General features: G+C 41.2%; 1 protein-coding gene across 5 annotated transcripts in view; it reads left to right on the top strand.

The window, feature by feature from the left end:
- The window catches only part of CDK14 (cyclin dependent kinase 14), a 599,181-nt gene extending 588,933 nt beyond the window's left edge, over positions 1-10,248 (top strand). For all 5 annotated transcript variants that reach the window (XR_008296846.1, XM_027071858.2, XM_027071854.2 and 2 more), the window contains one exon: positions 6,857-10,248. The gene's annotated coding sequence lies outside the window, so the exon portion shown is untranslated. The remainder of the gene's footprint in view (positions 1-6,856) is intronic.
- The last annotated feature ends 2,461 nt before the right edge of the window (positions 10,249-12,709 follow it).

Below are 12,709 nucleotides of genomic sequence, written 5' to 3'. Positions count from 1 at the left end.
TATGTTTTCCATAATATCAGAATAAATTCTATAGACAGTTATATGTGTTAGTTAAGGCCCTGCTTTTCTAACTATTTTCAGGCATCTCCCCTATAACCACTTTCCATTTACCTTCAGAAAGATATTCACTAAGGTGGCCACTATAATCCTTTGACTACCATTTGACAATTTAGGCCAGTTTTGAATGCTGGTATAAAAGTAGAAACTAAGGGGCAGGTGACTCAGTCAGATTAAGTGTCCAACTCTTAATTTTGGCTCAGGTCATGATCTCAGATTTCACGGGATCAAGCCCCGCATGGGGGCTCCATGCTTGGGATTCTCTCTCTGCATCCTCCCCTGCTTGCACACACACTCTCTCAAAATAAATAAATAAACTTAAAAAAGAAAAGTAGCTAGCTAAAATATCTTTATTGAGTTCTTAAGAATAAGTGTAAAAACTACAAAGCAGAATTGTAATTTACCAGAACATGTGGGTAAAATAATTTTTCTAACATGTGAATAGAAAGGCATAAAATTAGTAACTAGATTTGGCACAAAGCTAACCTAGTTTTTCCACATTGTCTGAATTTTTAATTTTTATTCCTTTTTTTTTAAGCATGTAATTAATTACCTATCTATCTTTAAATAACTCCTGTACCAGTGGTTTGGTTTCTACATTTGAAAAGAAGATTGGAATTGGTTTTATTTCAGATAAACAGATAAAAAGCTAATCTTGGTCAAATGACATATATTGTTTTTTCTTGAAGATAATTATTTCATAATTCTAATACCATCTTTGCCATTGTGAGGCAGCTTTCCTTCTGTCAAATTTTAATAATTCTTCCCTCTCTGTTAGTATCTTAACAAAGAGTCTCTCAAACAGAAATGAGCGGATTACCCTACAGTTTCACATACGTCCTGGTGAATATCCTGTTCACAATTTAGGCGATGAAAGGAAAACCTACAGTTGTTTTAATTTGGAATCAAAATAATCGCTTCTCTCCAGTGAGGCTTAGAGGAGAAAAAAATGGGCCAGAGTCTTCCTGTAGAAAAAAAGAAGAATGCTTCGCAGAGAGGTAATGCAGCAGGGGGGACAAAAAAAGACAATAAAACAAACACAAAACCTTAGAGTGGGTAAATAGGCTAGTGGAAGAAAGGCCATCTGATCACATAGAAGCACCCTGAGCTGGGGTCTTCAGCTGTATGGTCCCGCCGGCATGTAAACTGCATGTGTGTGTGGAGGGGTGTGTGTGTATGTACACACAGAGATTTAATGGGGAGCACAGAGGGAATTAGAAAGAGCCTGGCCCGTTTTTAATTTGGGTCTGTTTGCTTGCATTTAGCACTTAAGGGCTTCTACATTCAGTTTGCTCAAAAGAGTGATGAAGCACTCCTTGCTTATGCCTCAAATCAGAAATGCATGAAGTGCAGCTGCAGAGATAATACATTTTCCCCAAAGGCTTTGGCTGAGCAAATTAGGTGTCAATGGGGTGCCTGCGCAGGCAGTACTCTCTCTAATTAGTCTCTTGAGCCTAGTTGGTGGCGGGTATGAGATGATCTAATCAATTGGTCTGTGTCTGATGGTTCGTGTAAAAATCCTACCAGGCAGACTCTCTCCCACAGGTCACCCACCTGCACAGCGGGACTGCTCATTTTCATTTTTCATCTCCTCCATCACATGATGCTGACAGTTGGTTTTAAGAAAATTGAATCCAAAAAATATCTAGTTCATAGGGCACATGGGTCAGAACAAAGTTGCATTATGGGTACCAGCGATCCAATTAATTAATATTTATAGCTGAGAAGCTCTATGTAGATATTTCTGAATAGGGATTTTATCAATAAAATCCAATTTCTTGTTTAAAACATTCATTTCTAGAGAAAGAACATTGCAGAAGCAGAAAGCAAGGTAAAAATGGCACCCATTAATCTGATGATATATAGACTTATGTTGATGTGCACTTAGTTGAGCTTGTAAGTCATAGTCACTGTTCATTTGTGTTGCATATGTGGTCTATTTTAATAATCAATTAAATGTAAGGGAAGGATTTATGTTGCTATTATATTTTGCTTCTCTGTGAATGTCGTTTACCATCACTCCTTCCACCTACCTCCCCACATGTCAAATGTATGATTACATTTAGATCTTGAAGAATTCTTCTAGCAGTAAATTGATGCACCTTATATATAATCCTTGAAAATTGAAACTGATGCTGATGCTGCCCAAGGAGGGAGAAAGGCTGTCCCATGCCGCTTATGAACAGTGTCAGGCAGGGTACTTGGCACAATTTGGTCTACAGAGTCATCTCACAGAGATGGAAAAGAGGCTAGCTCTCATTGGCACTGCCCTTCTTTTTTATTACTGGCTCTTTTCATTAAATGTCTGAGCCCAAACATAAGTAATGGACTTATCCATAATCACCATGTTCACCATTTATTATCCAATTACTATTATGCATTATCCTTTAATATCCAATTCTGCTTATGCCCTGGGTTAGGCACATGCTATTCTTCTAGAAATTACACTTGAAGAATCAGGACAAAGGCAAAGACAAACACCAGCAATGGCCAAAAAAAAAAGTTGCGTATCAGCCAAACAGGATAGTAACATGCCCTGGCTCATGGTGACTACATAGTTTATTATTATGTCAGATCAGATATACTGAAAATCAGATCATTCAAACAGAATGTCATGAGGTTAAAAAAAAAAAAAGTTTGTCCCACAAGACCCACCTTTCTTGGCCAGTGGTGTATCTGCCGATGTCTGACTCTGTACCCAGCACTGTGCTCTTTCAGTAAGAGTACAGGCACAGCGTTTGCCCTCAGTCAATGTGCCATGAGGGAACTCTACACCTAAAAATATATTCCACTCCCAAATTTTTAGATTCTACCCTATCCTTTCCTATTCATTCAGCAGTGGTTTACTGAATATCTGAGCAGGGTATCTTGGCTCTACTGTAGGGACACAGAAGTTAACAAAACCAAGCTTAATCAGAAACATAATGATGCCACCTGCCTCCTTACTTGCTCCCTCACAGGAAATGTCCCCACCCTGGAGGGACTAAATTAAGTCACTCGTTTAGGAGGTCAGCCTGGTTCCCACCAGGTCTGCATTCAGTTGATGAAAGTGGTAGAATGGAGGAAAGCCAGCCATTGGCAGCAGTTGGCCCTTGAACAACACGAGTTTGAACTACTCAAGTCTATTTCCTTGCTGATTTTTTTGATAAATGTAGAACACTACTGTAAATGTATTTTCTCTTCCTTACGGTTTTCCTGATAACATTTCCTCTTCTCTAGCTTACCATATTGTGGGAATACGGTGCATAATGCATATACAAAATATGTGTTAATCAACTGTTCACGTTACCAGTATATCTTCCAATCAACAGTAGGCAGTTAGTGGTTACTTTTGGGGGGAGTCAAAAGTTCTACGCAGATTTTCAGCTGTGCATGGAGCCAGTGCCCCAATCCCTACATTGTTCAAGGGTCAACTATATATCATTTGTGTGTGGTTGTAGGAACTCCATGCCTAGGTAAGCTCATGTTAAGACAAACCCACCACTCTCCCATTTGTCCAAGGTGGGCAGGCTTCCTGGAAGAGATGAAATCTCTGTCGAAGCAACATGGAAGACAAAGAGCATTTTTTTCATCTGCTTAATAAAAATGTCAAGTTTGGTAGCAGGGTTGGGTACCACCTGAAGATGCCTGTGGACAGGTGTGTTTGACTTGCTGCGGGGACAAGTGCTCTCTGTCTTTGATGTCATGGGCCTCAGGAAAGATGTCAGTGCACAAGTCAGAATGCATGATTATGTGGGAGCAACAGGTAGAACAAAAGATGGATTTACTTCATTTCCCTGGAAGAACAAGGTGGGATGGGACAAACGCAGTTGTTCTCATTTAGTTATTTTTGCTAGGGTGGTGACTTATTTAAGAAAAGGTTTGATCAGGGTGCCTGGGTGGCTCAGTCAGTTAACCGTCCAACTCTTGATTTCGGCTTGGGTTATGATCTCACAGTTTCTAAGATTGAGCCCCGTGTTGAACTCAGTGCTGACAGCACGGAACCTCCTTGGGATTGTCTCTCTATCCTTTCTCTCTCTCTCTCTTCCTCCCCCTGCTCACTCTCTCTCTCTCTCTCTCTCTCAAAATATATAAATAAACATTTAAAAAAGAGAGAGAGAGAGAGAGGTTTGGGGGGCCTGGGTGGCTCAGTCGGTTAAGCATCGGACTTGGGCTCAGGTCGTAGTCTCGCAGTTTGTGAGTTTGAGCCTTGTGTGGGGCTCTATGCTGACAGCTCAGAGCCTGGAGCCTGCTTCAGATTCTGTGTCTCCTTCTCTCTCTGCCCCTCCCCTGCTCATGCTCTATCTCTCAAAAATAAATATTTTTTTTAAAGAAAAGGTTTGATAAAGGCATATCTGGGCAACCTGGCAGGGGTCAGGGCTGGCCAAGTGAGCCACAAGCAGCAAGTATTTGAGAAAATACCTGAGGAGTTTTGACTTAGCGATAGCAAAGGGCCTATGTGTGATATCCATCCAAACAGGCTTCTCACTCCACCCCCAGGTCTCTCCCAGAAACTTAAGGTAAGGGCTTTTGTTTACATTTGTGTCAGTCACTGAGGATAGGGAACTCTTAAGAATGGAATGTCACCTCTATCTAATACCATAAACAAAGTTTAACTCAAAATGGATTGAAGATCTAAATGTAATAATTAAAACTATTAGAAGAAAGCAGAAGTATTCATAACCTTAGATTTGACATTGGATTTTTAGATATGACACCAAAACCACAAGCCACAAAAGAAAAAAATGGATAAATTGGACTTCATCCTAATTAAAATTTTTTGTGCATGAAAGAACACTATCAACACAGTAAAAAGATAATCCACAAAATGGGAGTAAATATTTGCAAACCAAGGGATTCACATCCAAAATATATAAAGAGTCCTACAACTCAACACAAAAAGACAACCTAATTTAAAAATGGGCAAAGGACCTGGAATATATATTCTCCAAAGAAGAATCAAGCACATGAAAAGGTGCTCAACCTAACTCATCATTACGTAAATGCAAATCAGAACCATAATGAGGTACCAGTTCACCCCACTAAGATGTCTATAATCCAAAAAAAAAAAAAAGGCAAAAACAGAAAATAACAAATATTGGCAAGGGTGTTGTAGAGAAATTGGAACCTTAGTGTATCACTTGTAGGAATAAAAAATGATGCAGCCACTGTGGAAAATAGTTTTCCAATTCTCAAAAAGTTAAATATAAAATTTCCATATGACACAGCAATTCCACCCCTGGGTATTTACCCAAAAGAATAGACAACAGGTGTTTAAATACTTGTCCGTGAATGTTCCTAGGCAAAAACAGTCCATATACACATCAGCTCATGAATGGATGAACAAAATGGAATATTATTGGCCATAAAAAAGAATGGAGTACTGATACATGCTCCAACATGGATGGATTGTGCTAAGTGGAAGAAGTCCAACACAACAGGTCACGTATTGTAGGATTCTGTTTGTATGAAATATCCAGAACAGGTGAATACAAAGACTGAAAGCAGGTTAACAGTTGCCAGGGGCTGGGGCAAGAGGAGAATGGGAGTGACTGCTTCAAGAATATGAGGACTGCTTTGAGGGTAGCAAAAATGTTTTGGAACTAGATAGAGGTGATGTTTGCATAATATTGTGAGCGTCCAAAATGCCACTACATCATATGCTTTAAAATGGTTAATTTTATGTTCTATGAATTTCACCTCAATGAAAAAGAAAAGATGGAAGGTTACCCTTCCATACCAAGTGGAGGAAATGAGTAGAGAGTCAGGAGTGTGCTGTTCCTAACTGTGAGGCTGGAACTTTCTGCCCTCTTGGTCAGAGCAGCACCACACATCAGTGAAGTTCTTGGCACGACAGCCTGCATGTGTGTGCAGCAGGAGGACAGCTGTGCGGTGAGGTCTCAACAAAAGATCAAGGTTCCTTCTCTGCTTGGGAGGATGACCATGTGGCACTATAGAAGGGGACAAACAGGCCTGACCAGGCCTCGGTGACCTTGAGCTTCTAAATGGAGATGATGAGTTGGTTCTGGAATTCAGTGGAGCTGGAATCCCTGGGCTGTGTGACATGATCCTGGGAGTGTTCCTTTTCATCCTTCCTGGCAAGACATTTCTTTCCCATCCTAGGACTCCATGACAATGTTTAAGGACCAAAGAGAAATGTGAAGAGGAACAGAGGGAACATTCCTTCTTTCTTCTTGAACTGTTCACACGGAAGTAGTTACCGAGCTTAAGCAGGCACCATTGGAAACACACAGTCATAGGCAGGATGTTGGGAAGAGACTGGCAATTCAGGTCATACTGGCCAATTTTCATTCTGCTGAAAGTAGGTCTGATAATAGGCAACCAAGGAATTATATACAGCTGGATTTTTTTAAAGCATGTATGTGATCCATTTTTCTATTTCATGTTCATAAAAATGAACATGAGGATATGTCCTTTTAATGGTCTGTATGATACTACAGGCCCTTAATTAAGACCAGTATCACTACTAATGATTTGGGGAAGGAAATTTGCTGAATTTCCTTTTCTCTAAATAATCCAAGAAGAAGTTAGACCATTTACATTCATGGAGTTAAGTTATTTTAAGGGAAAAAGTGTAGTCAGAACATTTGTTTATCATATTATAAGAGCTGTTTTGGTGAAGGAGAGTACTCTGCCTCCGAAATGTGTGCTCAGGGTGGCTGTGGAGAAAACGGAGAGGCTCACTTTGGCCTGGCCAATTTTGATGTCTCATGTAATTTAGAAAAAATGAATGATGTAAGGTTTTTTTGTTTTTTTTTTTTTTTTTACATATAGCAATTTTCTCTTTTCCTCCTTCCAGGATTAAGTTGTCATCATTCTGGGAAGAAAAAAAAAAAACATTAATGAAGTGGCCAATAATACGAAGGGAATCACGGATCACTTTCCTTCCCCTCCCTGTGGTGGATTTCACTTACAAGAAAATTGAAGCTGGCAAGACCCTGTTTTCTCTGCAATTTATTTAAAACCTTGCACGCATTTGGATACCTTGTGATTTCCAAGAACTATGTGAAGATTAAGCTTTGCTTACTGATACATGGCATGTATTCTTTTCAGTCTTTTGTGTTTGATTTTGTTTGATTTCCCTCTGCAGCACAGCGTCTCTGTAAAGGTTTTTATGCTTTCACCAGCCATGTCTTAAATACATTAAGACAACACATTTGGTGTTCACACTTCTTCAGTAATGTCTGTACTTGAAAGCCACATAGTGGCATAAAACAATGTGTGTTTTCTTTGAGAGCAGTGCACATTTTGCAACCACTAGGAAGGAAATTTTTAGCTACAGCAAACCCATGTTCTCAGACCGACTTGACAACTTGGTCCCTGGCTGTGGGGCCCCACTTGTTGCTTACCTTTTGAGGACATTTGCAAATGTGGTTTTCTCTTGGAAATAACTGCACGTGTATATAGGATATCAGAATCTGCTTAGCATTTTAAGCCACATAGCATGACTGTTTTCCAAGTAGGTTGGAAGTAAAGAAACTAATATCAAGCATTCAGAACAAAGACAGGGATAAATTGCTTACTTTTCAACCTCTGGAAATGGAGGTAACCTTTTACATGTTTTCTGGGTCTTGTCAACATCTCATATTTTCCATCCACTCTGTTATACTTCAGGAGTGTTTTCTAAATGGAGGAGAAAAGAGTGAGGAACAGAATGCTTAAAACCTGGGTGCAAATGAATTGTCTCTGCTAGATGAGCCCTGAAAGCCATATTGGCTCATTAACAGTTAAAAAAGCAAATTACAAAGTTATCCAGAGTTAAAAATTTGCTCGCTTACACCAAAGCACCTTTAAATTACATTTTGTAAAACATTCCAAGCTGATTGGAAGACACCATTGGGGACCTTAACTTTAAACAGTCTCCTGGAAAAACTGTTTGAACACAGGTTGCAGAACCCATGTGGGAGTCTTGCTTTCAAGATGGCAAGGGAAAAAGAAAGGCCCAGCTTCCCTTGTTAAGATGATGAGGGACCTTGAAGGATGAAGGCACGTATGTGACAAGGAGGGAAAAGTGGACTGGGCACACGTTGTGCTTTGATGCGGAGGGAGACCTGCCTGATGTAGGCCTTCTCCCAGTGGGGCCGGCCTCACTGCATAACCCCAAATAATACTGAGGCCAAGTGGGCAGTTAGGAAACTTCATATAAAGCATGAAACCTAGCCCCTCAGAACACCAATTCCTATGGAAATACTTCCATGTATGTCGGTCTACATTTTCCCATTGGTCAGAAAGGAGGAGAGACTGAGAACTTGAAATGTGTCGCACTTTTTTAGGATCGAGACTAGGAGTTATGAGCCCATTTGACAAAGACATCTTCTGAGAGTCATGTGAGGGGAAAGGTTCTCGACAGTCAAAGCCAGCATTCCTAAGAAATTGGACCCAGAACTTCTAAGTGTTAAAAGGGTACCTTCCCTGGAGTGGGACGCAACATGCCAAGGTCACAATCCAGCCTATTCAGAAGTGGCATTCATTGAACACTTATAGGTGCAAAGCAAGGAATTGTTTGCTAATTAATTTTAAAGAGAGCAAAAGTTACCCAAGACTAGAATGTTTACTAGTTGCCACCTAGAACTCTTTCCCATTCTTCTTTCGGACATTCCAACCCATTGGAAGTCTTTGGCTGTATTTTAACATATGCTGAAATTAGGATTCCTTAAGATAAATGCGGGGAGAAAATTTTACATGCAATCAAGAATGGCCTTGTCTGTGGTTTGTTTTGAATTATTTATTTGGGGGAGAGGCATAACTTTTGTATTTTACTAACTTTAAATCAAGAGCAGCTGATGATTAAATCTTGCTATTTAATAAGCTTTCTAATTTGAACATTTGAAAATATTTAATATTAAAAAAGACTTCAATTAGGAATGTTAGCATCATTCAGAGATATATAAGCAGCTTCTCTCTGGAATTGAAGCATAATACTCAGTATTGGGGGGATATCTGTTTTTTACAGAGATGTATGTCTCAGAAGGTCTCATTTAGGAGGTTTGTAGTTCCCCGTCCTTGTTATCAGTACAGGAAATCCAAAGTTTGCTTTGTCTCTCTCCCCTTTCCTCTCCTATTGGCAATCCGTCCTCCCTCCTCCTCTCCCCTGCCTTCTCCCACTGAGGGCAGCCATGAAAATCATTACAGAACATGTTCATTAGCAGATTTATTATTCTATTGAGAAAGCAATGGAATGTTTTGTGAGATTATTTTTATATGAAGGATTAGCTTGAATTCGTACAGCTGGAATAGTAGGAACACATTAGCATGGTGACGGTATGAATGCAACATCAATGCACACATAGTATCTGAAAGAAAAATTGGGACTTCATTTCCTTAAAGGAACAGTTTGGTTGACTTAAAAATGCAAGATACATAGGACATGCAAAAATGTTTTGCAGTGCTCAAAGAAAAAACAAGGGGCATAAGACAGGGGTGGCTGTCCATCCACTGATATAAGGGTGAGAAGCTATTTCTACCTCCCAAGAGTGATAAGAAAAGTTTCCAGGGTAGCCTCCAGGTTTGCAGAGAGAGCAAAGCCTCTTGGTATCCTCTCCTCAGTGTGTACATGACAGCCAGTGTAATTAATACCCTAGCTTATGTGTCTATTTGAGAGACTCATCTGTGAATAATACTGGTTTTGTAATCTTTGTTACATAAGAGGATGTTTAGGCTGTACATACTGGGGTAGATTATTTCCTACCCCCCCCCCATCCGTAGGAATATGCTGCATAATTGCACATAACTTTTATCTCTCTTACTGGCTTATAGGCAGAGGAAACCATATATGTTACTGCCTTGCAAATTTCTCATACACCAAAAACAACCAAAAAATGTCTCAAGTAAAATAACCAATCTCCTATTTTCATTCCCCTTCCCACAGCAGCATATTTTAGAGGCACATACAAAATTGACATTCTCTAGTTGGAAGTGGACTTTTTTAATTTTTCTTTTATCTTTTTTTTTTTTGTATGATACACTGAGATGTGTACTTTCTAGCAGGAGGTCAATACCTAAGAAATGTGTTAGTATCATTCAGAAAACTATTATACTCCAAAATGAAACATAGTAAGGAGAATGGAATAATCTTGCATATTTGTTACCAAGTGTAATTTGTCTGTATTATGAAAGATGTAATGGTTTGTCAGCTGTCACTGTTGTTTTCTTGTAACATGATATGGAATAAAGTATAGCAGAATCTCTGTACATTTTCTTGCTACATGTTCTTGGTGGGTGCCAAATAACACCACAGTACTGTGTCAAAGAAACATTGTCTTAAAAACTCCTAGACACAGTCATTCTGAGAATGAAATGAGAGAAGAAACCCATAAGGCTCTTGGATGTGGGAAGGAGTGAGTTACCTGGAATGCTCTAGGAGTGTGTTAAACCCTACCCGCCCCCCCTGCTTTTTTTTTTAAGATTTTTATTTTTTAAGTAATTTTTACACCCAATGTGGGGCTCACACCTGCAACCCTGAGGTCAAGAGTTGCATGCTCCACCCACTGAGCCAGCCAGGCACCCCAAACCCTCCCTTTTTTTGACATGCTATGTCAAACTTGGGTAAAAGGGTGGAGGCTATGTAAAATAAGTCTGTGAGTTCCATGATCTTCGCAATTCCACAGCTCCTGAATGACATCCACCACACGTGTTGTGTATGTGGTTTTGCTTAATGACCATCCTATTTATCGTTGATTGCTTCTTTCTCAATTATTTTGTACATATTCTAAGATGAGGTGAGTAGGCTACCCTCCTCCGAATACAAATCAAAGCCATAACATGCCCACATTCTACCAAAACATCTTTCCCTGGGCTGAGCACACTTCCCTGAACACCACCCAGTGGGTGCCTGCACCCGAATGGGCAGGGCTTTAGGGCCTCCACTGTGATTGACAATGCCACCTCAGGAAGCCAGTCACATTGCTGTCATCACCTCCTCCTCCTTGTCGGATCTGTCAGCTTCAAAACCACAGACAAACCCCTAATGGTTTCATAAACTGCTAACAGTGTTTGTGCCAGGTACGGTCATCAATCTATAGATACGGTATTTGGCGATTTTAAAGTGTTTACCCTTCAAGACGAAAACCGAGGTTCAAGTTTTATGTTAGGGTGCCTCAGGGCCCCTGGCTTTCTCCCGGGAAGACACCCTCACTCACCAGCAGCGGCCGCTTCAGGTTTTCCTTCTCTTGCTCCTCTCCTACCACTTCTGTGATTTCAGTTTGTAAGCCCTTCACAAGCTTAACATTCTCACAAAACCAAAAGTACGTGTCCTCAGCTGATGCATGTTCCATTCCAGAAAAGCTCATGGGGCCACCACATCTTCAGCCCCCCCGCCCCTGCTGTTTCCCCTGAAGCAGCAAGTCACTGATGCCAAGGACATGTGCATTTGCACCTGGTCCTGGCACCACCAGTGGACTCTGAGACAAGAGATTGTGAAAAGGCAGACTTCGTGGTAGCCAAGGCAGAGATAACAGGTGAATTTCTCCCTTAAATGGGAGCCATATAAATCACCCTGGAAGCTGATTAGAATTACAGAAGCGTCAAAAGAATAACTTGTTTCTGGAAGTTGTTTCAAGGCAGTAAAATGTATGCCACCGTCCTGCTTCCAACAGTGACGGGAGCACACATGCCCACTGTTGAGGTCATTGCCACAAGCCTCAGCAGTGGGCTCACATTTTAGAGCTTCACCATGTGATTTAGTCCTATGAGCTCTTAATAAAAGAAAGAAGGAGGAAGAGGGCTAGTATCTACAAGAGGCCAAAGGAATGGCTTTGAGAAATATTTTTAACTTTTTAAATGTGGCAGTCGAGATGACAGTCTCCTCTCAGCTCCATAATTGCCCAACGTTCTCTTCTTTTTCTGCAGAGCTATTCTAGCCCTGCCAGGTTGGAGGATGTGATGTGTGCTGGCTGAGGCAAGCAGTTACGAGTCAGGAGGGCGGCACTCCTAGAGTTGCCGTTGGCCCCCAGAGTAAAGAGAAACCAGAGGGGAAGGTGTTGGAGCAACCCTTTGCCACTAGGTTAACACGTACAGTTGCTGAATAATGGTGGGCATTGTAAATCTCCGCAATGAGAACCCCACAGCGGCCCAGCAGCCTGCTGCTACCAGTGGGTGGTGGCGTTATGGGCATTAGCTTTGAGAAGCTTATACAGCAGAGGGGGCTAGGATAAAGGACACAAATCAGGGGGAAACTGACAAGATTAAAAAAAAATCCAAGGCCTCGTATTTACTGTTCATCCCCCATGCTCTCGGTGTACTATATTGTCTGCGTCGAGTCCTGCTGAGAGAGAGCCAGGCACAATAATAGCTCGGAGCAGCCTTGCAGCCCCAGAGCCAGCCTCTGCCAATGGTTCTGAGTGTGCTGGTGGAGAATGGGATTCTGATAGAGTTGTCTTTTTTCTCCTTCCCTGCGAGACCACCAATAATTATGGAGGGCACGCTGCAAAGATGGGGTAAAGGTTCCCTACTGGAGTGTATCCTGAGAAGTGACCCAGCAGGGGCCCCTGCAAAGGTGTGTGCCACCGCAGTCCAAGGTGGGCCTGCCTGACAGAGGCACACAGTCCTGGGCTAACCCAGGGATGTGTGTTTGAGCTACAGCCTAAGGATTTCGAGAAGTAGAAATGAAACTTAACTTTATATGTCATAGCACAGTGCGAAACAATGACCCTTC

This window comes from Acinonyx jubatus, chromosome A2 (genome assembly GCF_027475565.1).
Source record: "Acinonyx jubatus isolate Ajub_Pintada_27869175 chromosome A2, VMU_Ajub_asm_v1.0, whole genome shotgun sequence".
Lineage (NCBI taxonomy): Eukaryota > Metazoa > Chordata > Mammalia > Carnivora > Felidae > Acinonyx > Acinonyx jubatus.
Note: the sequence above shows the minus strand (reverse complement) of the source record. Positions and strands in the feature narration are given on the sequence as shown.